Source organism: Mustelus asterias, unplaced genomic scaffold, assembly GCF_964213995.1.
Source record: "Mustelus asterias unplaced genomic scaffold, sMusAst1.hap1.1 HAP1_SCAFFOLD_298, whole genome shotgun sequence".
Classification (NCBI taxonomy): domain Eukaryota; kingdom Metazoa; phylum Chordata; class Chondrichthyes; order Carcharhiniformes; family Triakidae; genus Mustelus; species Mustelus asterias.
The window spans coordinates 522,382-546,594 of NW_027590262.1; the positions used below are offsets into that span (position 1 = coordinate 522,382).

At 49.0% G+C, this 24,213-nt stretch overlaps 1 long non-coding RNA gene across 1 annotated transcript in view; it reads left to right on the plus strand.

The window, feature by feature from the left end:
- Positions 1-23,434, plus strand: part of LOC144486209 (uncharacterized) — a 234,274-nt gene extending 210,840 nt beyond the window's left edge. Inside the window, exon 4 of the long non-coding RNA XR_013496231.1 lies at positions 22,266-23,434. This is a non-coding gene — a long non-coding RNA (uncharacterized LOC144486209). The remainder of the gene's footprint in view (positions 1-22,265) is intronic.
- Positions 23,435-24,213: the final 779 nt, after the last annotated feature.

Here is a 24,213-nt window from a genome sequence, read left to right on the forward strand (position 1 = left end):
GGCATTGGTGAGGCCGAATTTGGAGTATTGTGTACAGTTTTGGTCACCTAGTTACAGGAAGGATGTAAATAAGTTTGAAAGAGTGCAGAGAAGGTTCACAAGGATGTTGCCGGGACTTGAGAAGCTGAGTTACAGAGAGAGATTGAATAGGTTGGGACTTTATTCCCTGGAGCGTAGAAGATTGAAGGGAGATTTGATAGAGGTGTATAAGATTTTGATGGGTATAGATAGAGTGAATGCAAGCAGGCTTTTTCCGCTGAGGCTAGGGGAGAAAAAAACCAGAGGGCATGGGTTAAGGGTGAAAGGAGAAAAGTTTAAAGGGAATATTAGGGGGGGCTTCTTCACGCAGAGAGTGGTGGGAGTGTGGAATGAGCTGCCGGATAAAGTGGTAAATGCTTTTAACACTTTTAACATTTAAGAAAAACTTGGACGGGTTCATGGATGAGAGGGGTGTGGAGGGATATGGTCCAAGTGCAGGTCAGTGGGACTAGGCAAAAGATGGTTCGGCACAGACAAAAAGGGCCAAAAGGCCTGTTTCTGAGCTGTAATTTTCTATGGTTCTATGGACTGCTTAATCTTAATCGACTGCCTGAAGTGACTGGGAGAGAGGAGGTTGAAGTGACTGGGAGAGAGGTTAGCTCACAAATAGAGAAAGCTTGTCGACAGTGTGAGAGGGAGGATAGGCAGGTGATAGAGAAGGGGAGCGCTCAGACTGAAGGTTTGAGATGTGTCTATTTTAACGCAAGGAGTGTTGTGAACAAAGTGGATGAGCTTAGAGCGTGGATCACTACTTGGAAATATGATGTGGTGGCCATTACAGAGACTTGGATGACTCAGGGACAGGACTGGTTACTTCAAGTGCCCGGTTTCAGATGTTTCAGAAGGGACAGGGAGGGAGGCAAAAGAGGTGGGGGAGTGGCACTGTTGATCAGAGGTAGTGTCACGGCTGCAGAAAAGATGAACACCATGGAGGGATTGTCTACGGAGTCTCTGTGGGTGGAGGTTAGGAACAGGAAGGGGTCAATAACTTTACTGGGTGTTTTCTATAGGCCGCCCAATAGTAACAGGGATGTTGAGGAGCAGATAGGGAAACAGATCCTGGAAAGGTGTAATAATAACAGAGTTGTCGTGATGGGAGATTTTAATTTCCCAAATATTGATTGGAATCTCCCTAGAGTAAGGGGTGTAGATGGGGAGGAGTTTGTTAGGTGTGTTCAGGAGGGTTTCTTGACACAGTATGTAGATAAGCCTACAAGAGGAGAGGCTGTACTTGATTTGGTATTGGGGAATGAACCTGGTCAGGTGTCAGATCTCTCAGTGGGGGAGCATTTTGGAGATAGTGATCATAACTCTATCTCCTTTACATTAGCATTGGAGAGAGATAGGATCAGACAAGTTAGAAAAGTATTTAATTGGAGTAAGGGGAATTATGAGGCTATCAGGCAGGAAATTGGAGGCTTAAATTGGAAAGAGGTTTTCTCAGGGAAATGTACGGAAGAAATGTGGCAAATTTTCAGGGAATATTTGTCTGGAGTTCTGCATAGCAACGTTCCAATGAGACAGGGAAGTTATGGTAGGTTACAGGAACCGTGGTGTACAAAGGCTGTAATGAATCTAGTCAAGAAGAAAAGAAAAGCTTACAAAAGGTTCAGGGAGCTCGGTAATGTTAGAGATCTTGAAGAGTATACGGCTAATAGGAAGGATCTTAAGAAGGAAATTCGGAGAGCCAGAAGGGGTCATGAGAAGGCCTTGGCAGGCAGGATTAAGGAAAACCCCAAGGCATTCTACAAGTATGTGAAGAGCAAGAGGATAAGACGTGAAAGAATAGGACCTATCAAGTGTGATGGTGGGAAAGTTTGTATGGAACCGGAAGAAATAGCAGAGGTACTTAATGAATACGTTTCTTCAGTATTCACTATGGAAAAGGATCTTGGTGGTTAAAGTGCAGACTTGCAGCGGACTGAAAAGCTTAAGCATGTAGATATTAAGAAAGAGGATGTGTTGGAGCTTTTGAAAAGCATCAAGTATGATAAGTCGCCGGGACCAGATGAGATGTACCCCAGGCTATTGTGGGAGGCGAGGGAGGAGATTGCTGAGCCTCTGGCGATGATCTTTGCATCATCAATGGAGACGGGAGAGGTTCCGGAGGATTGGAGGATTGCGGATGTTGTTCCTTTATTCAAGAAAGGGAGTAGAGATAGACCAGTGAGTCTAACCTCAGTGGTTGGTAAGTTGATGGAGAAGATCCTGAGAGGCAGGATTTATGAACATTTAGAGAGGGATAATATAATTAAGAATAGTCAGCATGGCTTTGTCAAAGGCAGATCATGCCTTGCGAGCCTGATTGAATTTTTTGAGGATGCGACTAAACACATTGATGAAGGAAGAGCAGTAGATGTCGTATATATGGACTTCAGCAAGGCATTTGATAAGGTGCCCATGCAAGGCTTATTGAGAAAGTGAAGGGGCATGGGATCCACGGGGACATTGCTTTGTGGATCCAGAACTGGCTTGCCCACAGAAGGCAAAGAGTGGTTATAGATGGGTCATATTCTGCATGGAGGTCGGTCACCAGTGGAGTGCCCCAGGGATCTGTTCTGGGACCCTGACTCTTTGTGATTTTTATAAATGACCTAGATGAGGAAGTGGAGGGATGGGTTGGTAAGTTTGCTGTTGACACAAAGGTTGGAGGTGTTGTGGATAGTGTGGAGGGATGTCAGAAGTTGCAGCGAGACATTGATAGGATGCAAGACTGGGCGGAGAAGTGGCAGATGGAGTTCAACCCAGATAAGTGTGAGATGGTTCATTTTGGCAGGTCAAATAGGATGGCGGAATATAATATTAATGGTAGGACTCTTGGCAGAGTGGAAGATCAGAAGGATCTTGGGGTCCGAGTTCATAGGACGCTCAAAGCAGCTGTGCAGGTTGAGGCTGTGGTTAAGAAGGCGTATGGTGTACTGGCCTTCATCAATCGAGGAATTGAGTTTAGGAGTCATGAGATAATGTTGCAGCTCTATAAGACCACACTTGGAGAACTGTGCTCAGTTCTGGTCGCCTCATTACAGGAAAGATGTGGAAGCCATAGAAAGGGTGCAGAGGAGATTTACAAGGATGTTGCCTGGGTTGGGGAGCATGCCTTATGAGGATAGGTTGAGAGAGCTCGGCCTTTTCTCCTTGGAGAGACGAAGGATGAGGGGTGACCTGATAGAGATGTATAAGATGTTGAGAGGTATTTATCGAGTGGATGGTCAGAGGCTTTTTCCCAGGGCTGAAATGGTTGCCACAAGAGGACACAGGTTTAAGGTGCTGGGGAGTAGGTACAGAGGAGATGTCAGGGGGAGGTTTTTCACTCAGAGGGTGGTGGGTGCGTGGAATGGGCTGCCAGCAACGGTGGTGGAAGCGGATTCGATAGAGTCTTTTAAGAGACTTTTAGATAAGTACATGGAACTTAGTAAGATAGAGGGTTATAGGTAAGCCTAGTAATCGCTAAGGTAGGGACATGTTCAGCACAACTTTGTGGGCTGAAGGGCCTGTATTGTGCTGTAGTTTTTCTATGTTTCTATGTTAATCAGGGAGTTCATATTCCAATAGGCCAACCTCAATGGTCTGATTGAAGTCATTGCGCCCCTCCCCTTCAAAGTCCGTCGAATCCCCGTGGTCCGGGCGCTTCACAGGTCTCTTTCTCCGTTTCTGCACCAGGTCTAGATCCTCCAATTTGGCATCCGAAGAGAGAGGCGTATATCAGCTTGGAGCCCGCCTCTTCCATTGTGAACACCAGAGGGCCGGTTCGCCCTCTTCCTCCAGCACTAGGGGGCCAGCTGCCGCTTCGCCCACCATGTCCATCTCGGACTCCGAGGTTCTCTTCAGGGGTGCTGGAGAGGCGGGGAAAGACTCTCCTCGGTCCTTGGCCCACTGGTTGGAATCGGCTCTGGGACGGGCGACAAACTTGAGGCCCGCACCTGGTCTAGGTGCCTTCTTAAGATGGTCTTTCCCATGCATATCTGGTAGGACACCGGTCCCGTCTTGGACTCAACCGTTCCTGCGATCCATGTGGGAAGTTCCTCACCCAAACGTTTTCACCAGCGTCAAAATGCCTCTCCCAGTGACTGCTGTTGTGACCCTTGCACTGGCTGTTTCTTTAGCCCGGCTTTTAAAGCCTGGACAGCTCTCTCCATGAGCCCGTTCGACACCCGATGATATGGAGCCGTCCTGATGTGTCGAATCCCGTTCGATTTCATAAATCTGATAAATTCTTGGCTGGCGAAAGCCGATCCGTTGTCCGAGACTAACACTTCTGCAATTCCGTGTGTCGAGAACGAGGCTCGCAGCTTCTCGATGGTTGTTGATGTGTTTGCTGAATTCACCTTGTAGACATCCAACCATTTTGAGTGGGTGTCTACTATTACCAAAAACATGGAACCCATAAAGGGCCCTGCAGCCGAATCCATGGTTTACCTGGCCAAGGATGCCGGTGGCACCTTCTGCCCTTGGTGGCATTCCAGGCAACGACCCACCAATGCAGCGATATCAGCGTCCAAACCCAGCCACCGTGCACAGCTCCTGGCCAGCATCTTCATTTTGGACATTCCCAGGTGCCCAGGATGTAATTTGGCCAGTATGGCCCACCGACCCTGACTTGGGACCATGACTCATGCCCCCCAGAGCAGTATCCTGTCTTCGATGATGACCTGCTCTCTTGTGCTCCAATAGGGGTGGAATTGTGGTTCGACTGGTCTTTCCATTTCCCCTGTTAGTACCAGCTGTTTTACTTTTGCTAGCACCGGGTCCTTTTGTGTCCACAGGCATATGTTGTGTGCGGCCACCGGGAGGGTGTCCAGAAAGTTCAGCGTCATCATTTGTTTCTTCTACTCTGGATATCAATGATGGGGGGTCCGGCAATGGTAGCCTGCTTGGGGCATCGACATTTGCTACTCGAGTTCCCTGCCGGTGCTCCAGCTGATACTGGTATGTTGCCTGTAATAATGCCCAGCGCTGGATCTGGGCTGATGCAATGCTTTGTCCTCTTTTGGCAAACCTAGCAACGGTTTGCGATCAGTAACGATCGCGAATTTCCGCCCATATAGGTACTAGTGGAATTTCTTTACCGCAAAAATTACGGCCAGTCCTTCTTTTTCAATCTGGGTGTACTTCCATTCTGCTATTGCTAGGGTCCAGTAGGCATATGCTACAGGGCGTTCCTCTCCATTTTGCCATCTGTATGCCAGAACTGCACCAACTCCATATGGAGATGCATTGCAAGTGAGCACCAACCCTTTCCTGGGTGATAATGTGCTAAAACACTTGCTGAGAAGAGCAAGTTTTGATTTTGATTTTCTTAAAGGCCTGGTTTTTAATTTTCTTAAAGGCCCGGTCTTGGCGGGCAGACCATTCCGAGGCTTGCCCCTTTTTTAGTAGCTGATGTGGGGGATCCAAGATGGAGGCCCTGTTTTGTATGAATTTCCCATAATACTTCACCAGCCCTAAATCGTAACTCCTGGATTGTGGTGGGGCCGGGACATCTCTTATTGCCGGCACCCGATCCTCCAGAGGATGTAGGCCCGACTTGTCCACTTTGTGACCCAGATAGGTTACTTGCAGTACGAAGAAAACACATTTCTCCCTCTTTAAGCGCACACCAGCTACTGAAAACCTTCTAAGGATTCTAGGTTCTGCAGGTGTTCTGCCCTCATTTTCCTGGTGATGTGGACATCCTCCAGGTAAATGGCGACCAGTGGTAACCCTTACAGTATGTTCTCCATCGTTTTCTGAAATATCGCACAGGCTGACGATACCCCCGAGGGTAATCTTGTATACTGAAAAAGGCCCTTCACTGTGTTGATTGTGGAGAATGTTTGTGAATCTTGGTCCAGCTTCAGCTGTAGGTATGCGTGACTCATATCTAGTTTAGAGAATAAGAGTCCTCCTGCCAGCTTTGCATATAGGTCCTCAATTGGATATGTATCAAGTTGTGAGGAGCGGTTTATTGTCCGCTTGAAATCTCCACAAAGACGAACTCTGCCATCCAGCTTCAGAATAGGCACCATGGGTGCCAGCCATTCCGCAAACTGGAACAGTTTTATTATGCCGCCGCGTTCCAATCTTTTGATTTCTGTGTCCACCTTTTCCCTTAATGCGAATGGTACCGGCAGGGCCTTGCAAACTTTTGGGACTGCCTCCGGATCGACATGGAATGTCACTTTTGCTCCTTTAATTGATCTTAGTCCTTCTTGAAAGATCTCCGGGTATTTGAGCAGGACTTCGCTCAGGCGACCATTTTCTAACTGAAAAATGTTTACCCAGTCTAGTTGGATCTCCTTCACCAATTCCATCCCAATAGGCTCAGTCCCAAACCTTCCACTACCATCAATGGTAGCCTAACCAGTTGCTTTCCATAAGCAACAGGCATATGTGTTGTGCCCAACACTCTCAGTGGTTCCCCCCTATAAGTCCTCAGTCTTGCCGAGGTCTCAGTTCGGGATAAAGGAGTCCAGTGCAAATTTTGTTGAACACTGTTTTCCCTACCATAGATACGGCTGTGCCTGTATCGACCTCCATTATTATTGGACGTTCGTTCAGTCTTGTGGATAATTTAATAGGTTCTGATTTGGTCATTGCTATGCAAAGTGGTTGTTCCTCGTCAGAGGTAGGTGGAGCTTCCAGGGTATGCATTCTCCTGTATCCCAGCCTACCTGTCGTTTTCGGAAATGTCGGTTTTAGAACTTTGTTTTTTTTCTCCGACTCCGAATACTGGCAACAGTTGCAATATCTTGCCGGGCGGGACTATGCTGTCTGTCTAGTCCTAATTCGGCCTGGTTTAGGAGCGGCTCTGCGGGCAGACCTGGGTTCCTTTATATCTGAACCCTTCCTGAGGGTGGCTATATAGTTACCTACCCCACAGTGTAGGTCCCTTAACTCAGTTGCACTGGTGTGAGCGTCCACCTCCATTGGAATACCCTGTAACTCATGTGCTCTGCTCGCCGCTTTTTCCAAGGACAAAGACAGCTGTAATATCTGTCGACAGTCCAGCTTGGCCTCCGCCAACAGGCATTTTTGTGTGGTCGTATTAGTGTTACCGCACACCAATCAGTCTCGGAGCATCTCATTTAACGTAAATCCCAATTCGCAAGCCTCTGCTAATCGCCTTAATCTCATCAGGGAACTAGTGACTGACTCCCCCGTCTCTCAGAATGCTGAGCAAAACCAGGATCAGAGGTGGCTCAGGGTCATAATACTCTTTTACTAAGTCTGTTAATTCCTGGAAGGTTTTTGTGTCCGGTGCCTCCGGAAAGGTTAAACTGCGCATAACAGCGAAAGCTGACGGTCCACAAGCGGACAGCAAAGTAACCCGTTGGTTTCAATCTCAGGCTGTCATTAGCTCTGAAGAAATACCTCATCCACTCTACATATTGGGCCCAATCTTCCACGGCAGGGTCAAAACCATCCAATTTCCCGAACAAAGGCATGTTTGCCAGGCAATGGATTACACTCAACATGTAGCATCTGATCTCAAACAGCTTCCTTCCGGCAGTTCCTTTTTTCCCGTCGCCACTGTAATAAATCTTCAGAGGCAAAAGTCCCTTCACCAAAATCAGTTCATTTACAATTCCAAGAGCAGGACACAGAGCTCTATCAGTCAGCAGTCGACCTTCAGGAGTCTTAGAAGAAATCTTAGAAACCCTACAGCACAGAAAGAGGCCATTCGGCCCATCGAGTCTGCACCGACCACAATCCCACCCAGGCCCTACCCCCATATATTTACCAACTAATCCCTCTATCCTACGCATCCCAGGACACTAAGGGCAATTTTAGCATGGCCAATCAACCTAACCTGCACATCTTTGGACTGTGGGAGGAAACCGGAGCACCCGGAGGAAACCCACGCAGACACGAGGAGAATGTGCAAACTCCACACAGACAGTGACCCGAGCCGGGAATCGAACCCGGGACCCTGGAGCTGTGAAGCAGCAGTGCTAACCACTGTGCTACCGTGCCACCCCATCCACTGTGCTACCGAGTCTCCGAGGAACTGACACTCCCGGTAACATGAAGGGAAAAGACTCCCTGATTGGCCCATCATTGACTTCATAATCAGGGAGTTCATTTTTCCAATAGGAAAAAATAGGTAGTGCAGCACTCCCTCAGTATTGACCCCTCCCCACCCCACCCCCGAAGGTGCAGCACTCCCTCAGTATTGACCCCTCCCCACCCCACCCCCGAAGGTGCAGCACTCCCTCAGTATTGAGCCCCCCCCCTCCCCACTCCCGAAGGTGCAGCACTCCCTCAGTATTGACCCCTCCCCACCCCACCCCCGAAGGTGCAGCACTCCCTCAGTATTGACCCCTCCCTCCCCACCCCCGAAGGTGCAGCACTCCCTCAGTATTGACCCCTCCCTCCTCACCCCCGAAGGTGCAGCACTCCCTCAGTATTGAGCCCCCCCCCTCCCCACTCCCGAAGGTGCAGCACTCTCTCAGTATTGAGCCCCCCCCCCTCCCCACTCCCGAAGGTGCAGCACTCCCTCAGTATTGACCCCCCCCACCCCCGAAGGTGCAGCACTCCCTCAATAATGTCCCTCCAACAGTGCCGCTCCCTCAGTACTGACCCTCTGACAGTGCAGCGTTCCCTCAGTACTGAACCCCTGACAGTGCAGCACTCCCTCAGTACTGACCCTTTGACAGTGCAGCACTCCCTCAGTACTGACCCTCTGACAGTGCAGCACTCCCTCAGTACTGACCCTCTGACAGTGCAGCACTCCCTCAGTACTGACCCTCTGACAGTGCAGCACTCCCTCAGTCCTGACACTCTGGTAGTACAACACTCCCTCAGTACTGAACCTCTGACAGCACTCCCTCAGTACTAACCTGTGACACTACAACACTTGCTAAGTACTGACCCCCTGACCATCTTGCCAAGCGCTGCCACAGTACTGACCCTCCGACAGTGCGGCAGTCCTTCACTATTGTCCCTCTGACAGTACAGCACTCCCTCAGTATTCACCCTCTGACAGTGCAGGGCTCCCTCAGTACTGACCCTCTGACAGTGCAGAGCTCCCTCAGTACTGACCCTCTGACAGTGCAGGGCTCCCTCAGTACTGACCCTCTGACAGTGCAGCACTCCCTCAGTACTGACCCTCTGACAGTGCAGCACTCCCTCAGTACTGACCCTCTGACAGTGCAGCACTCCCTCAGTACTGACCCTCTGACAGTTCAGCACTCCCTCAGTACTGACCCTCTGACAGTGCAGCACTCCCTCAGTACTGACCCTCTGACAGTGCAGCACTCCCTCAGTACTGACCCTCTGACAGTGCAGCACTCCCTCAGTACTGACCCCCTGACAATGCAGCACTCCCTCAGTACTGACCCTCTGACAGTGCAGCACTCCCTCAGTACTGACCCTCTGACAGTGCAGCGCTCCCTCAGCACTGACCCTCTGAAAGTGCAGCACTCCCTCAGTACTGACCCTCTGACAGTGCAGCACTCCCTCAGCACTGACCCTCTGACAGTGCAGCACTCCCTCAGTACTGACCCTCTGACAGTGCAGCGCTCCCTCAGCACTGACCCTCTGAAAGTGCAGCACTCCCTCAGTACTGACCCTCTGACAGTGCAGCACTCCCTCAGTACTGACCCTCTGACAGTGCGGCACTCCTGCAATGCAGACCCTCCAACAGTGCAGCACTCCCTCAGCACTGACCCTCTGAAAGTGCAGCACTCCCTCAGCACTGACCCTCTGATGGTGCAGCACTCCCTCAGTACTGACCCTCTGACAGTGCAGCGCTCCCTCAGTACTGACACTCTGACAGTGCAGCATTCCCTCAGTACTGACCGTCTGACAATGCAGCACTCCCTCAGTACTGACCCTCTGACAGTGCGGCACTCCCTCAGTACTGACCGTCTGACAATGCAGCACTCCCTCAGTACTGACCCTCTGACAGTGCAGCGCTCCCTCAGTACTGACCCTCTGACAGTGCAGCATTCCCTCAGTACTGACCGTCTGACAATGCAGCACTCCCTCAGTACTGACCCTCTGACAGTGCGGCACTCCCTCAGTACTGACCCTCTGACAATGCAGCACTCCCTCAGTACTGACCTTCTGACAGTGCAGCACTCTCTCAGTACTGACCCTCTGACAGTGCAGCGCTCCCTCAGTACTGACCCTCTGACAGTGCAGCACTCCCTCAGTACTGACCCTCTGACAGTGCAGCACTCTCTCAGCACTGACCCTCTGAAAGTGCAGCACTCCCTCAGTACTGACCCTCTGACAGTGCAGCACTCCCTCAGTACTGACCCTCTGACAGTGCAGCACTCCCTCAGTCCTGACACTCTGGTAGTACAACACTCCCTCAGTACTGAACCTCTGACAGCACTCCCTCAGTACTAACCTGTGACACTACAACACTTGCTAAGTACTGACCCCCTGACCATCTTGCCAAGCGCTGCCACAGTACTGACCCTCCGACAGTGCGGCAGTCCTTCACTATTGTCCCTCTGACAGTACAGCACTCCCTCAGTATTCACCCTCTGACAGTGCAGGGCTCCCTCAGTACTGACCCTCTGACAGTGCAGAGCTCCCTCAGTACTGACCCTCTGACAGTGCAGGGCTCCCTCAGTACTGACCCTCTGACAGTGCAGCACTCCCTCAGTACTGACCCTCTGACAGTGCAGCACTCCCTCAGTACTGACCCTCTGACAGTGCAGCACTCCCTCAGTACTACCCTCTGACAGTTCAGCACTCCCTCAGTACTGACCCTCTGACAGTGCAGCACTCCCTCAGTACTGACCCTCTGACAGTGCAGCACTCCCTCAGTACTGACCCTCTGACAGTGCAGCACTACCTCAGTACTGACCCCCTGACAATGCAGCACTCCCTCAGTACTGACCCTCTGACAGTGCAGCACTCCCTCAGTACTGACCCTCTGACAGTGCAGCGCTCCCTCAGCACTGACCCTCTGAAAGTGCAGCACTCCCTCAGTACTGACCCTCTGACAGTGCAGCACTCCCTCAGCACTGACCCTCTGAAAGTGCAGCACTCCCTCAGCACTGACCCTCTGAAAGTGCAGCACTCCCTCAGTACTGACCCTCTGACAGTGCAGCACTCCCTCAGTACTGACCCTCTGACAGTGCGGCACTCCTGCAATGCAGACCCTCCAACAGTGCAGCACTCCCTCAGCACTGACCCTCTGAAAGTGCAGCACTCCCTCAGCACTGACCCTCTGACAGTGCAGCGCTCCCTCAGTACTGACCCTCTGACAGTGCAGCATTCCCTCAGTACTGACCATCTGACAATGCAGCACTCCCTCAGTACTGACCCTCTGACAGTGCGGCACTCCCTCAGTACTGACCGTCTGACAATGCAGCACTCCCTCAGTACTGACCCTCTGACAGTGCAGCGCTCCCTCAGTACTGACCCTCTGACAGTGCAGCATTCCCTCAGTACTGACCGTCTGACAATGCAGCACTCCCTCAGTACTGACCCTCTGACAGTGCGGCACTCCCTCAGTACTGACCGTCTGACAATGCAGCACTCCCTCAGTACTGACCCTCTGACAGTGCAGCACTCTCTCAGTACTGACCCTCTGACAGTGCAGCACTCCCTCAGTACTGACCCTCTGACAGTGCAGCACTCCCTCAGTACTGACCCTCTGACAGTGCAGCACTCTCTCAGCACTGACCCTCTGAAAGTGCAGCACTCCCTCAGTACTGACCCTCTGACAGTGCAGCACTCCCTCAGTACTTTTATTTTTATTTTTTAACTTACTTTTTCGCGGGTTTTTAAAAAAATATCTAAACCCGGAAGTGGTCGCGCAGGGAGGTCTGGGAGAGAGAGATTTTTTTTTTCCCCAATAAATTGGAACAGAGAGGAATCCCGATACTCTACACTTGTAGAGTATCCCACCCTCCCTCCTCCTCTAACCTAAAAAAAAAGACCCAGTGAGAGCAGGGCTTTGGAGAAAACAGGAGGAGGAAAGGTAAGTTTAAAATTTTCATTCACTTTTTTTTTCCCTGTGTGTTTAAAAGGGCAATTATGAGTGTGAGGCCAGTATGTTGTTCCCAATGTAGGATGTGGGAGTTCCTGGAGGCTCCTAGCCTCCCGGACGACCATATCTGTGCTGGGTGTGTTGAGCTGCGGTTCCTAAGGGACCATGTTAGGGAACTGGAATTGCAGCTCGAGGACCTTCGCCAGGTTAGGGATAGTGAGGAGGTCATTGACAGGAGCTATCGGCAGGTGGTCACACCGGGACCACGGGAGGAGGGTAACTGGGTAACAGTGAGGAAGGAGAAAGCTCGGTTGATGGTGAGCACCCCGGTGGATGTGCCCCTTAATAATAAGTACTCCTGTCTGAGTACTACTGGGGTGGACAGCCCACCTGGGGGAAGCAGCGGTGGCAGTGTCTCTGGAGCTGAGCCTGGCCCAGTAGTGCAAAAGGGTAAGGAAAGGAGGGTAGTGCTAATTGGGGACTCTACGGTGAGGGAGTCAGATAGGCGTTTTTGCGGACACAGACGGGACTCTCGGATGGTGGTTTGCCTCCCTGGTGCAGGGGTCCGGGATGTCTCTGGTCGAGTCCCAGAAATCCTGAAGGGGGAGGGAGAGGAGCCGAAGGTCGTGATGCATATAGGTACTGCTGACATAGGTAGGAAGAGGGAAGGGGTCATGAAAAGAGAATATAGGGAGTTAGGTAGACAGCTGAGAAAGAGGAATGCAAAGGTAGTAATCTCGGGATTGCTGCCTGTGCCGCGGGAGAGTGAGAACAGGAATCGGTGGAGAATGAATGCGTGGCTGAGGGACTGGAGCAAGGGACAAGGATTTGGGTACTTGGATCATTGGGACCTCTTTAGGGGCAGGTGTGACCTGTTTAAAAAAGACGGGTGGCACTTGAATCCCAGGGGGACCAATATCCTGGCGGGAAGGTTGGCTAAGGCTACTGGAGAGACTTTAAACTAGAAAGGTTGGGGGGAGGGAATCAAAATGAGGGGACTGAGAGCGAGGAGGTTAGCTCGCAAATAGATAAGGAATGTAGACAGGGTAAGAGGGAGGTTAGACGAGTGATGGAGAAGGGAAGTGCTCAGGCTGAAGGTCTGAGATGTGTCTATTTTAATGCCAGGAGTGTAGTGAATAAAGTGGATGAGCTTAGAGCGTGGATTGCTGCTTCGAATTGTGATGTGGTGGCCATTACGGAGACTTGGATGTCTCAGGGACAGGACTGGGTGCTTCAGGTGCCGGGTTTTAGATGTTTCAGGAAGGACAGGGAGGGAGGCAAGAGAGGGGGGGGGAGTGGCACTGTTGATCAGGGATAGTGTCACGGCTGTAGAGAAGGTGGACGCCGTGGAGGGATTGACTACGGAGTCTCTGTGGGTGGAGGTTAGGAACAGGAAGGGGTCGGTAACTTTGCTGGGTGTTTTCTATAGGCCGCCCAATAGTAACAGAGATGTTGAGGAGCAGATGGGGAAACAGATCCTGGAGAGATGTAGGAATAACAGAGTTGTCGTGATGGGAGATTTTAATTTCCCAAACATAGATTGGAATATCCCTAGGGCTAGGGGTTTGGATGGAGAGGAGTTTGTTAGGTGTGTCCAGGAGAGTTTCCTGACACAGTATGTGGATAAGCCTACTAGAGGAGAGGCTGTACTTGATCTGGTGCTGGCTAATGAACCTGGACAGGTGGAGGATCTCTCGGTGGGTGAGCATCTTGGGGATAGCGATCATAATTCTATCTCCTTCACGATAGCATTGGAAAGAGACAGGATCAGGCAGGCTAGGAAAGTGTTTCTCTGGAGTAAAGGGAAATACAGTGTCATCAGGGAGGAAATTAGACGGGTAAATTGGAAGGAGGCATTCTTGGGGAAAAGTACCGAAGGAAAGTGGAGGATTTTCAAGGAATGTTTGTCTGGAGCTCTGCATGACAACGTTCCGATGAGACAGGGGGGTGTTGGTAGGGTACGGGAACCGTGGTGCACGAAGGTTGTGATGAACCTGGTGAATAAGAAAAGAGAGGCGTACAGAAGGTTCAGAGAGCTAGGAGGTGTTAAGGATTTAGAGGAGTATACGGGATGTAGGAAGGAGCTTAAGAAGGAAATTAGGAGAGCGAGAAGGGGTCATGAGAAGACCTTGGTGGGTAAGATTAAGGAGAATCCCAAGGCTTTCTACAAATATGTCAAGAGTAAAAGGATGAGATGTGAAGGCATAGGACCCTTAAAAGGTGAAGGGGGAAAAGTTTGTGCGGAACCGTTAGAAATGGCGGAGGTGCTTAATGAATACTTTACCTCGGTATTCACGGTGGAAAGGGATCTGGGTGGTTGTACTGCTGGTTTGCGGTGGACAGAAAGGATCGAGCATGTGGACATAAAGAAAGAGGATGTGTTGGAACTATTGAATGGCATCAAGGTTGGTAAGTCGCCGGGACCGGATGGGATGTACCCCAGGTTACTGTGGGAGGCGAGGGAGGAGATTGCGGAGCCTTTGGCAATGATCTTTGCATCGTTGATGGAGACGGGAGAGGTTCCGGAGGATTGGAGGATTGCAGATGTGGTCCCTATATTCAAGAAAGGGAACAGGGACAGCCCGGGAAATTACCGACCGGTGAGTCTAACCTCAGTGGTTGGTAAGTTGATGGAGAGGATCCTGAGAGACAGGAGAGGATTTATGATCATCTAGAGAAGTTTAGTATGATCAAAAGTAGTCAGCACGGCTTTGTCAAGGGCAGGTCGTGCCTTACGAGCCTGGTTGAGTTCTTTGAAAATGTGACCAAACACATTGACGAAGGAAGAGCGGTGGATGTGGTCTATATGGACTTCAGCAAGGCATTCGATAAGGTCCCCCATGCAAGACTTCTTGAGAAAGTGAGAGGGCATGGGATCCAAGGGGCTGTTGCCTTGTGGATCCAGAACTGGCTTGCCTGCAGAAGGCAGAGAGTGGCTGTGGAGGGGTCTTTCTCTGCATGGAGGTCAGTGACCAGTGGAGTGCCCCAGGGATCTGTTCTGGGACCCTTGCTGTTTGTCATTTTCATAAATGACCTGGATGAGGAAGTGGAGGGATGGGTTGGTAAGTTTGCTGACGACACCAAGGTAGGTGGTGTTGTGGATAGTTTGGGGGGATGTCAGAAGTTGCAGCGAGACATAGATAGAATGCAAGACTGGGCGGAGAAGTGGCAGATGGACTTCAACCCGGATAAGTGTGTAGTGATCCATTTTGGCAGATCCAATGGGATGAAGCAGCAGTATAATATGAAGGGTACCATTCTTAGCAGTGTAGAGGATCAGAAGGACCTTGGGGTCCGGGTCCATAGGACTCTTAAATCGGCCTCGTAGGTGGAGGATGCGGTCAAGAAGGCGTACGGCGTACTAGCCTTCATTAATCGAGGGATTGAGTTTAGGAGTCGGGAGATAATGCTGCAGCTTTATAGGACCCTGGTTAGACCCCACTTGGAGTACTGCGCGCAGTTCTGGTCACCTCATTACAGGAAAGATGTTGAAGCCATTGAAAGGGTGCAGAGGAGATTTACAAGGATGTTGCCTGGATTGGGGGGCATGCCTTATGAGGATAGGTTGAGGGAGCTTGGTCTCTTCTCCCTGGAGAGACGAAGGATGAGAGGTGACCTGATAGAGGTTTACAAGATGTTGGGAGGTCTGGATAGGGTAGACTCTCAGAGGCTATTTCCAAGGGCTGAAATGGTTGCTACGAGAGGACACAGGTTTAAGGTGCTGGGGGGTAGGTACAGAGGAGATGTCAGGGGTAAGTTTTTCACTCAGAGGGTGGTGGGTGAGTGGAATCGGCTGACGTCGGTGGTGGTGGAGGCAAACTCGTTGGGGTCTTTTAAGAGACTTCTGGATGAGTACATGGGATTTAATGGGATTGAGGGCTATAGATAGGCCTAGAGGTAGGGATATGATCAGCGCAACTTGTGGGCCGAAGGGCCTGTTTGTGCTGTGGCTTTCTATGTTCTATGTTCTATGTTTGTATCCCTCCATTCCCAGGCTGCTCATGTGACTATCCAGGTAAGTCTTAAACGATGTCAGCGTGCCTGCCTCCACCACCCTACTTGGCAGCGCATTCCAGGCCCCCACCACCCTCTGTGTAAAAAAGTCCCTCTGATATCTGAGTTATACTTCGCCCCTCTCACCTTGAGCCCGTGACCTCTCGTGATCGTCACCTCCGACCTGGGAAAAAGCTTCCCACTGTTCACCCTATCTATCCCCTTCATAATCTTGTACACCTCTATTAGATCTCCCCTCATTCTCCGTCTTTCCAAGGAGAACAACCCCAGTCTACCCAATCTCTCCTCATAGCTAAGACCCTCCATACCAGGCAAGATCCTGGTAAACCTTCTCTGCACTCTCTCTAACGCCTCCACGTCCTTCTGGTAGTGCGGCGACCAGAACTGGACGCAGTACTCCAAATGTGGCCTAACCAGCGTTCTATACAGCTGCATCATCAGACTCCAGCTTTTATACTCTATACCCCGTCCTATAAAGGCAAGCATACCATATGCCTTCTTCACCACCTTCTCCACCTGTGTCGTGAATTTAGATAAAAGAAAGAAGAAGCATTTGTAAGGTGTAGGAAGCTAAAATCGGACAGGGCCTGTGAGGAATATAAAGCAGAAAGGAACTTATGCAGGAATTAGGAGAGCAAAGAGGGGCCATGAAATAACTTTGGCAGGTAGAGTTAAAGAGATTTTACAAACATTAAAAACAAGAGGATAACTAGGGACCACTTAAGGAAAAATGAGGGAAATTGTATTTGGAAGCAGAGGATGTGGGCGAGATCCTAAATAAATACTTTGCATTGGTGTTCACCAAGGAGGGCAGGAGGATAGTTAGATTAGGGTGGAGCATGCTAATATGATCGGGCATTTTGAGATCAAGAAAGAAGTGATGTTGGGTCCTTTGAAGAGCATTTTGGTAGAAAATTCCCCAGGGCCTGATGGGATTTACCCCAGGTTATTGAGAGAGGCAAGAGAGGTGACTTCTGGGGCCCTGACAAAATTCTTTGTATCCTCGCTTGGTACTGGATAGGTCCCAGAGGACTGGCAAGTTGTTCCTCTGTTCAAGAAAGGAAAAAGGGATAATCCAGGAAAAATATAGACCGGTGAGTCTCACATTGGTGGTTGGGAAGCTATTAGAGAGAATTCTTGGGGATAGTATTTACGTACATTTGGAAAACCATGGCCTAAATAGGGAAAATCAGCGTGGCTTTGTGCGGGGCAGGTCATGTCTTATTAACTTGATTGATTTTTTTTTGAGGAGGTGACAAAGGTTATTGATGAGGGTAGAGCAGTGGATGTTGCCTACATGGATTTTAGTGAAGCTTTCGACAAGGTCCCTCATGGTAGGCTCATCCAGAAGATTAAGACGTATGGGATCCACGGTGACTTGGCTGCTTGGATTCAGGATTTGCCCATCGAGGTCCGAGGGTAGTGGTGGAAGGCTGTTTATCTGGCTGGAGGTCCATGACTAGTGGTGTTCCACAGGGATCCATACTGGGACCTCTACCAGAAGGACGTGGAGGCTTTGGAGAGAGTACAGAGGAGGTTTACCAGGATGTTGCCTGGTATGGAGGGGCTTGGTTATGAGGAGAGATTGGGGAAACTGGGGTTGTTCTCCTTGGAAAGACGGAGGATGAGGGGAGACTTAATAGAGGTGTATAAAATTATGAAAGGCATGGATAGGGTGAACGGTGGGAAGCTTTTCCCCGGGTCGGTGGTGACGTTCACGAGGGGTCATAGGTTCAAGGTGAAGGGGGGGAGGTTTAACACAGATATCAGAAGGACATATTTCACACAGAGGGTCGTGGGGGCCTGGAATATGTTGCCGGGCAAGGTGGTGGAGGCGGACACACTGGGAACGTTTAAGACTTATCTAGACAGCTATATGAACGGAGTGGGAATGGAGGGATACAAAAGAGTGGTCTAGTTTGGACCAGGGAGCGGCGCGGGCTAATTGTTCCTTGTTTCTCGTTTCAAGGCTTCATTCTATGATCATCTTGCTGGTGCCAGTACAGAGCGAGACTGCGGATAGTTGGGAACCTGTCTCGGGGGCAGGGAATTCATATGGTGTTCATGGAAGTGGAGATGACTAGGGTTGGGAAGCATTTTCCGATCAGGGCCATTGTGATCTCCTGGACTCGATTCGATCGCCTCAGAGGGTCGGAGAGGAATTTCCCAGATTTTTTTTTCCCCATATTGGCCCTGGGGTTTTTCACTCTGGGTTTTCGCCTCTCCCTGGAGATCACATGGTCTGGAATGGGGGGGTGGGGGTGAGTTAATAGGTTGTAATGAACAAAGCATCGTAGCTGTGAGGGACAGCTCGGTGGATAGGATATTGGTATGTAGATAGGCTGGAAAATTGGGCGGGGATCCTGGATTCAGGATTCAATCCTGGACCGGGGAGCGGCGTGGGCTTGGAGGGCCGAAGGGCCTGTTCCTGTGCTGTATTGTTCTTTGTTCTTTGTTTGTTTGTTCTATTTGTGATATATATAAATGATTTGGATGAAAACATAGATGGGTGGGTTAGTAAGTTTGCAGATGACACAAAGATGGGTGGAGTTGTGGAGAGTGTAGAAAGTTGTCAAAGGATACAGCGGGATATAGCTCAGTTGCAGATATGGGTGGAGAAATGGTAGACGGAGTTTAATCCAGGCAAGTGTGATGTGCTGCACTTTGGGAGGTCAAACGTTAAGGGTAAGTATACAGTTAATGGCAGGACCCTGAACACCATTGATGTACAGAGGGATCTTGGGGCTCAAGTCCATAGCTCCTTGAAAGTGGCCACACAGGTAGATAGGGTGGTAAAGAAGGCGTATGGCGTACTTGCCTTTACTGCTCGGGGCATTGAGTCAGGATGTGAGGTTGCAGCTTTATAAAACTTTGGTTAGGCCACGATTAAGAGTATTCCATTCAGTTCTGGTCGCCACATTACAGGAAGGATTTGGAGAGGGTGCAGAAGAGGTTTACCGGGATGTTGCCTGGATTAGAGGGTATGAGCTATAAGGAGAGGCTGGACAAACTAGGGTTGTTTTCTCTGGAGCCGTGGAGGCTGAAGGGAGATCTGATAGCTGTCTATAAAATTATGAGGGGCATAGTTAGGGTTAACAAACAGAGTTTTTCCCAGAGTTGAAATGCCTAATATAAGGGGGCATGCACTTAAGGTGAGAGGGGCATGTTTTTTACACAGAGTGGTAGGTAGGTGTCTGGAACGTGCTGCCAGGGGTGGTGGTGGAGGCAGATACGAGGGGGCATTTAGGGGGCTTTTAGATAAGCACATGAATATGGAAGGAATAGAGGGATATGGACCAAGGGCAGGCAGAAGGGATTAGTTTAATTTATCGTCATGTTCGGTACAACATCATGGGCTGAAAGGCCTGTTCCTGTGCTGGACTGTTAGAACATAGAACATAGAACAGTACAGCACAGAACAGGCCCTTCGGCCCACGTTGTTGTGCCGAGCTTTGTCTGAAACCCAGATCAAGCTATTTCCTCCCTATCATCCCGAAGTACTCCATATGTCTATCCAATAGCTTCTTATATGTTCCTAAAGTTTCTGACTCCACTATCACTGCAGGCAGTCCATTCCACACCCCAACCACTCTCTGAGTAAAAAAACCTACCTCGGACATCCTTCCTATATCTCCCACCATGAACCCTATAGTTATGCCCCCTAGTTACCGTTCCATTCACCCGAGGAAATAGTCTTTGAACGTTCACTCTATCTATCCCCCTCATCATCTTATAAACCTCTATCAAGTCTCCTCTCAACCTCCTCCGCTCCAAAGAGAAAAGCCCTAGTTCCCTCAACCTTTCCTCATAAGACCTACCCTCCAAACCAGGCAGCATCCTGGTAAATCTCCTTTGCACTCTTTCCAGTGTCTCCACATCCTTCTTATAGTGAGGTGACCAGAACTGCACACAATATTCCAAATGTGGTCTCACCAAGGTCCTGTACAGTTGCAACATAACCCCACAGCTCTTAAACTCAAACCCCCTGTTAATGAACGCCAACACACTATAAGCCTTCTTCACGGCTCTATCCACTTGAGTGGCAACCTTCAGAGATCTATGGATATGAACCCCAAGATCTGTCTGTTCCACCACATTCTTCAGAACCCTACCTTTGACCCTGTAATCCACATTTAAATTTGTCCTACCAAAATGAATCACCTCGCATTTGTCAGGGTTAAACTCCATTTGCCATTTTTCAGCCCAGCTCTGCATCCTGTCTATATCTCTTTGCAGCCTACAACAGCCCTCCACCTCATCCACTACTCCACCAATCTTGGTGTCATCAGCAAATTTACTGATCCACCCTTCAGCCCCCTCCTCCAAGTCATTTATAAAAATGACAAATAGCAGAGGACCAAGCACTGATCCCTGTGGCACTCCGCTGGTAACCGGTTTCCAGTCCGAAAATTTTCCATCCACCACCACCCTCTGTCTTCTGTTAGATAGCCAGTTACCTATCCAATCGGCCAAACTTCCCTCTATCCCACACATCCTTACTTTCTTCATAAGCCCACCATGGGGGACTTTATCAAACGCCTTACTAAAATCCATGTATATGACATCAACTGCACTACCTTCATCTACATACTTAGTTACCTCCTCAAAAAATTCTATCAAATTTGTGAGGCAAGACTTGCCCTTCACAAATCCGTGCTGACTATCCCAGATTAAGCTGCATCTTTCTAAATGGTCATAAATCCTATCCCTGAGGACCTTTTCCATCAACTTACCGACCACTGAAGTAAGACTAACCGGCCTATAATTACCAGGGTCATTTCTATTCCCTTTCTTAAACAGAGGAACCACATTCGCCACTCTCCAGTCCTCTGGCACCACCCCCGTGGACAGTGAGGATGCAAAGATCAAAGCCAAAGGCTCTGCTATCTCATCCCTTGCCTCCCAAAGACTCCTAGGATATATTTCATCTGGCCCAGGGGTCTTATCAACTTTCAGTTTATTCAAAGTTGCTAGTACATCTTCCCTCCGAACATCTACTTCCTCCATGTTCTATGTTCTAAACTTAAAAAAACCTATAGAACTTATCTCTGAGAATAGCTGCACGGACCCATAGATAACAACATCGTCAAGCTAGGCCCAGATCCCCAGTTGAATGCACTTGTGACCCCCAGTCTTGGGTGAGGAAAAATGAGCAAACAAGGAAACCAGGAAATCTGGGCACCAGAGGAGAGGGAGTCCCACAGTTTAGGGAGCGACCAGCATGACTGCATTGTGCATGTAGCCAGAGAGCCCGCTCAAGAAAGGTTACCAAAACAAGCAGAGCGTGCATCGCCCATATTGAAGGATGAAGCCATCCCAAACATATCAGATAAGCCAGGCTAAAGAGGAGGAACTAGCACAATTAAATTGTGTCACCACACCAAAGGTGACCCCAATACAGACACAGCTCCAAGTGAACGAACACTCGCTGAACATGGAGCTGAACATGGATGCAGCAGTATCCATTGTAGGGGAGTGGGAATTTAGAAGATTAGAATTGAGCATTTCATCACTCAAGCTAAGGACACTAAGATTGGCAACCTGTACAGGAGAACTATTACACATAATCGGGACCACCGGAGATGAAGCGCTTAGAAGAGCGGGTATTATTCGACCTGTGCAATTTTCAGGTGTTAAAGCCAGACAATACAATCCGCCTCTGTGGTGATTATAAAATTACAGTGAACAGAGCGTCTCATTTGGACAATATTCGATGCCACGAATAGAGGACCTCTATGCAAAATTATCCAGAGACCAGATCTTCACGAAGTTAGACATGAGTTACGTATGCCTCCAGTTAGAGTTAGAAGTCTCATCAAGAAAATATATGACGGTAAACACGATTGTATGAATACACTCGTCAACTCTTTGGGGTCCCATCGGCGTGTGCCATATTCCAAAAAGTAATGGAAGGCACACTGCGGGGGATACCATGAGCGACAGTTTACCGAAACAATGCTGTAATCAAAGGAGCTATTGTCAAGGAGCATCACGAAAAGGTCAGAGCCAGAAAATATGCTCCAACACCAAGGAATACGACAGAATTAAAATTGTTTCTTGGCCTCGTAAATTATTATGGAAAGTTCATTCCAAACTTGGCAATCTTACCGGCACCCCTACATACTTTGTTGAAAAAGCATCAGAATTAGGCATGGAAAAAAACCACATGAGGATGCTTTGGTGAGGGTCAAGCTTCAATTACAGTCGGATAACGTATTGATCCATTTCAACCCAGAAAGACTGTTAGTCATAATAGGCAATGTCTCTTCCTATGGAACAGGTGCAGTGCTGCAACACTGATGGAGCGCCCGATTGCATGTTCCTCCCAGACATGAGCCGATGCAGAAAAAAGGTACGTGCAGATCAAAAAGGAGGGTTTGGCAATGGTCTCGGTGAAGAAATTCCATCATCATGCGTATGGTCGACATTTTACCATCATAGCAGACTACAAACCTCTGTCAGGCCTTTTTCCGAGCACAAGACGATCCCTCCTATAGCATCAGCCTGAATATAGCAATGGGCACTATTATTAGACACCAATGAGTATTCCTTGGGACATAGACCAGGGACACAAGTTGCCAACACAGGTGCCCTCAATCGCCTACCTTTGCCCACAAGCTTACCACCACCACCAAAAATGAATGAAGTCATAATGACATTAAATTTTATGGATACCTTAACAATTTCCCCCCATGGTCCCTCCCATGCCAACACTACAGTTAAGAAAGCCCACCAAAGCCTCTACTTTCTCAGAAGACTAAGGAAATTTGGCATGTCAGCGACAACTCTCTCCAACTTTTACACATGCACCATAGAAAGCATTCTTTCTGGTTATTATCGCAGCTTGGTATGGCTCCTGCTCTGCCCAAGACCGCAAGGAACTATAAAAGGTCGTGAATGTAGCCCAATCCATCACACAAACCAGCCTCCCGTCCATTGACTCTGTCTACACTTCCCGCTGCCTCGGCAAAGCAGCCAGCATAATTAAGGACTCCACACACCCCGGACATTCTCTCTTCCACCTTCTTCCGTCGAGGAAGATACAAAAGTCTGAGGTCATGTACCAACCGACTCAAGAACACCTTCTTCCCTGCTGCTGTCAGACTTTTGAATGGACCTACCTCACATTAGGTTGATTTTTCTCTATACCCTAGCTATGACTGTAACACTACATTCTGCACTATCTCGTTTCCTTCTCTATGAACGGTATGTTTTGTCTGTATAGTGCACAAGAAACAATACTTTTCACTGTATGTTAATACATTTGACAATGATAAATCAAATCCAATCTAAATTTCGACTAAACAAATTAAGATTTTGACTTCGAACAATCCCACATTGGCAAAATTACCAAGTAATATTAAATGAAGGAATGCAAGAATGTCCAACACAAGACCTGAAGCCGTATGCAAAAAAAATACCCAGATTTCTAAGATTCTAAGATTTAAGCATTGAAGATGGCATTATCTTATGGGAGCCCGGGTAGTTACCCCACATTCCGTCCAAAGGCCAATACTTTAAGAACTTCATAATGGCCATCCAGGTGTATCAAAGATGAAGATGTTAGCAAGAAGCTATGTCTGGCATAGATGGGGATATAGAGAAGATGTTAAAGCAATACAGAATGTGGCAAGAAAACCAGAAGACCCCACCATAGCCTACCTACATCCCTGGGAATGGGTAGGAAAGCCATGGGTTACAAAGAACAATACAGCACAGGAACAGGCCCTTCGGCCCTCCAAACCTGTGCCGATCATGTTGTCCTATCTAGACCAACCACTTATATTCCTCTATTCCCCGTTTGTTCATATGCCTATCAAGATAAGCCTTAAATGTGGCTAACGTATTTGCCTCAACCGCCTCACTTGGCAATACATTCCAGGCCTCCACCACCCTCTGTCTAAAAAAACTTCCCCCGCACATTTCTACTGAAACTTTCCCCCCTTTATCTTGAACTTGTGCCCCCTAGTAATTGTCATTTCTGCCCTGGGAAAAAGCTTCCAACAGTTCACCCTATCTGTACCCCTCATAATTTTATAAACTTCTATCAGGTCGCCCCTCAGCTTCTGTCTTTCCAGGGAGAACAATCCCAGTTTATTCAATCTCTCCTCATAGCTAATACCCTCCATACCAGGCAACATCCTGATAAACCATTTCTGTACTCTCTCCAAAGCCCCCATGTCCTTCAGGTACTGTGGTGACCAGAATTGGGCACAGTATTCCAAATG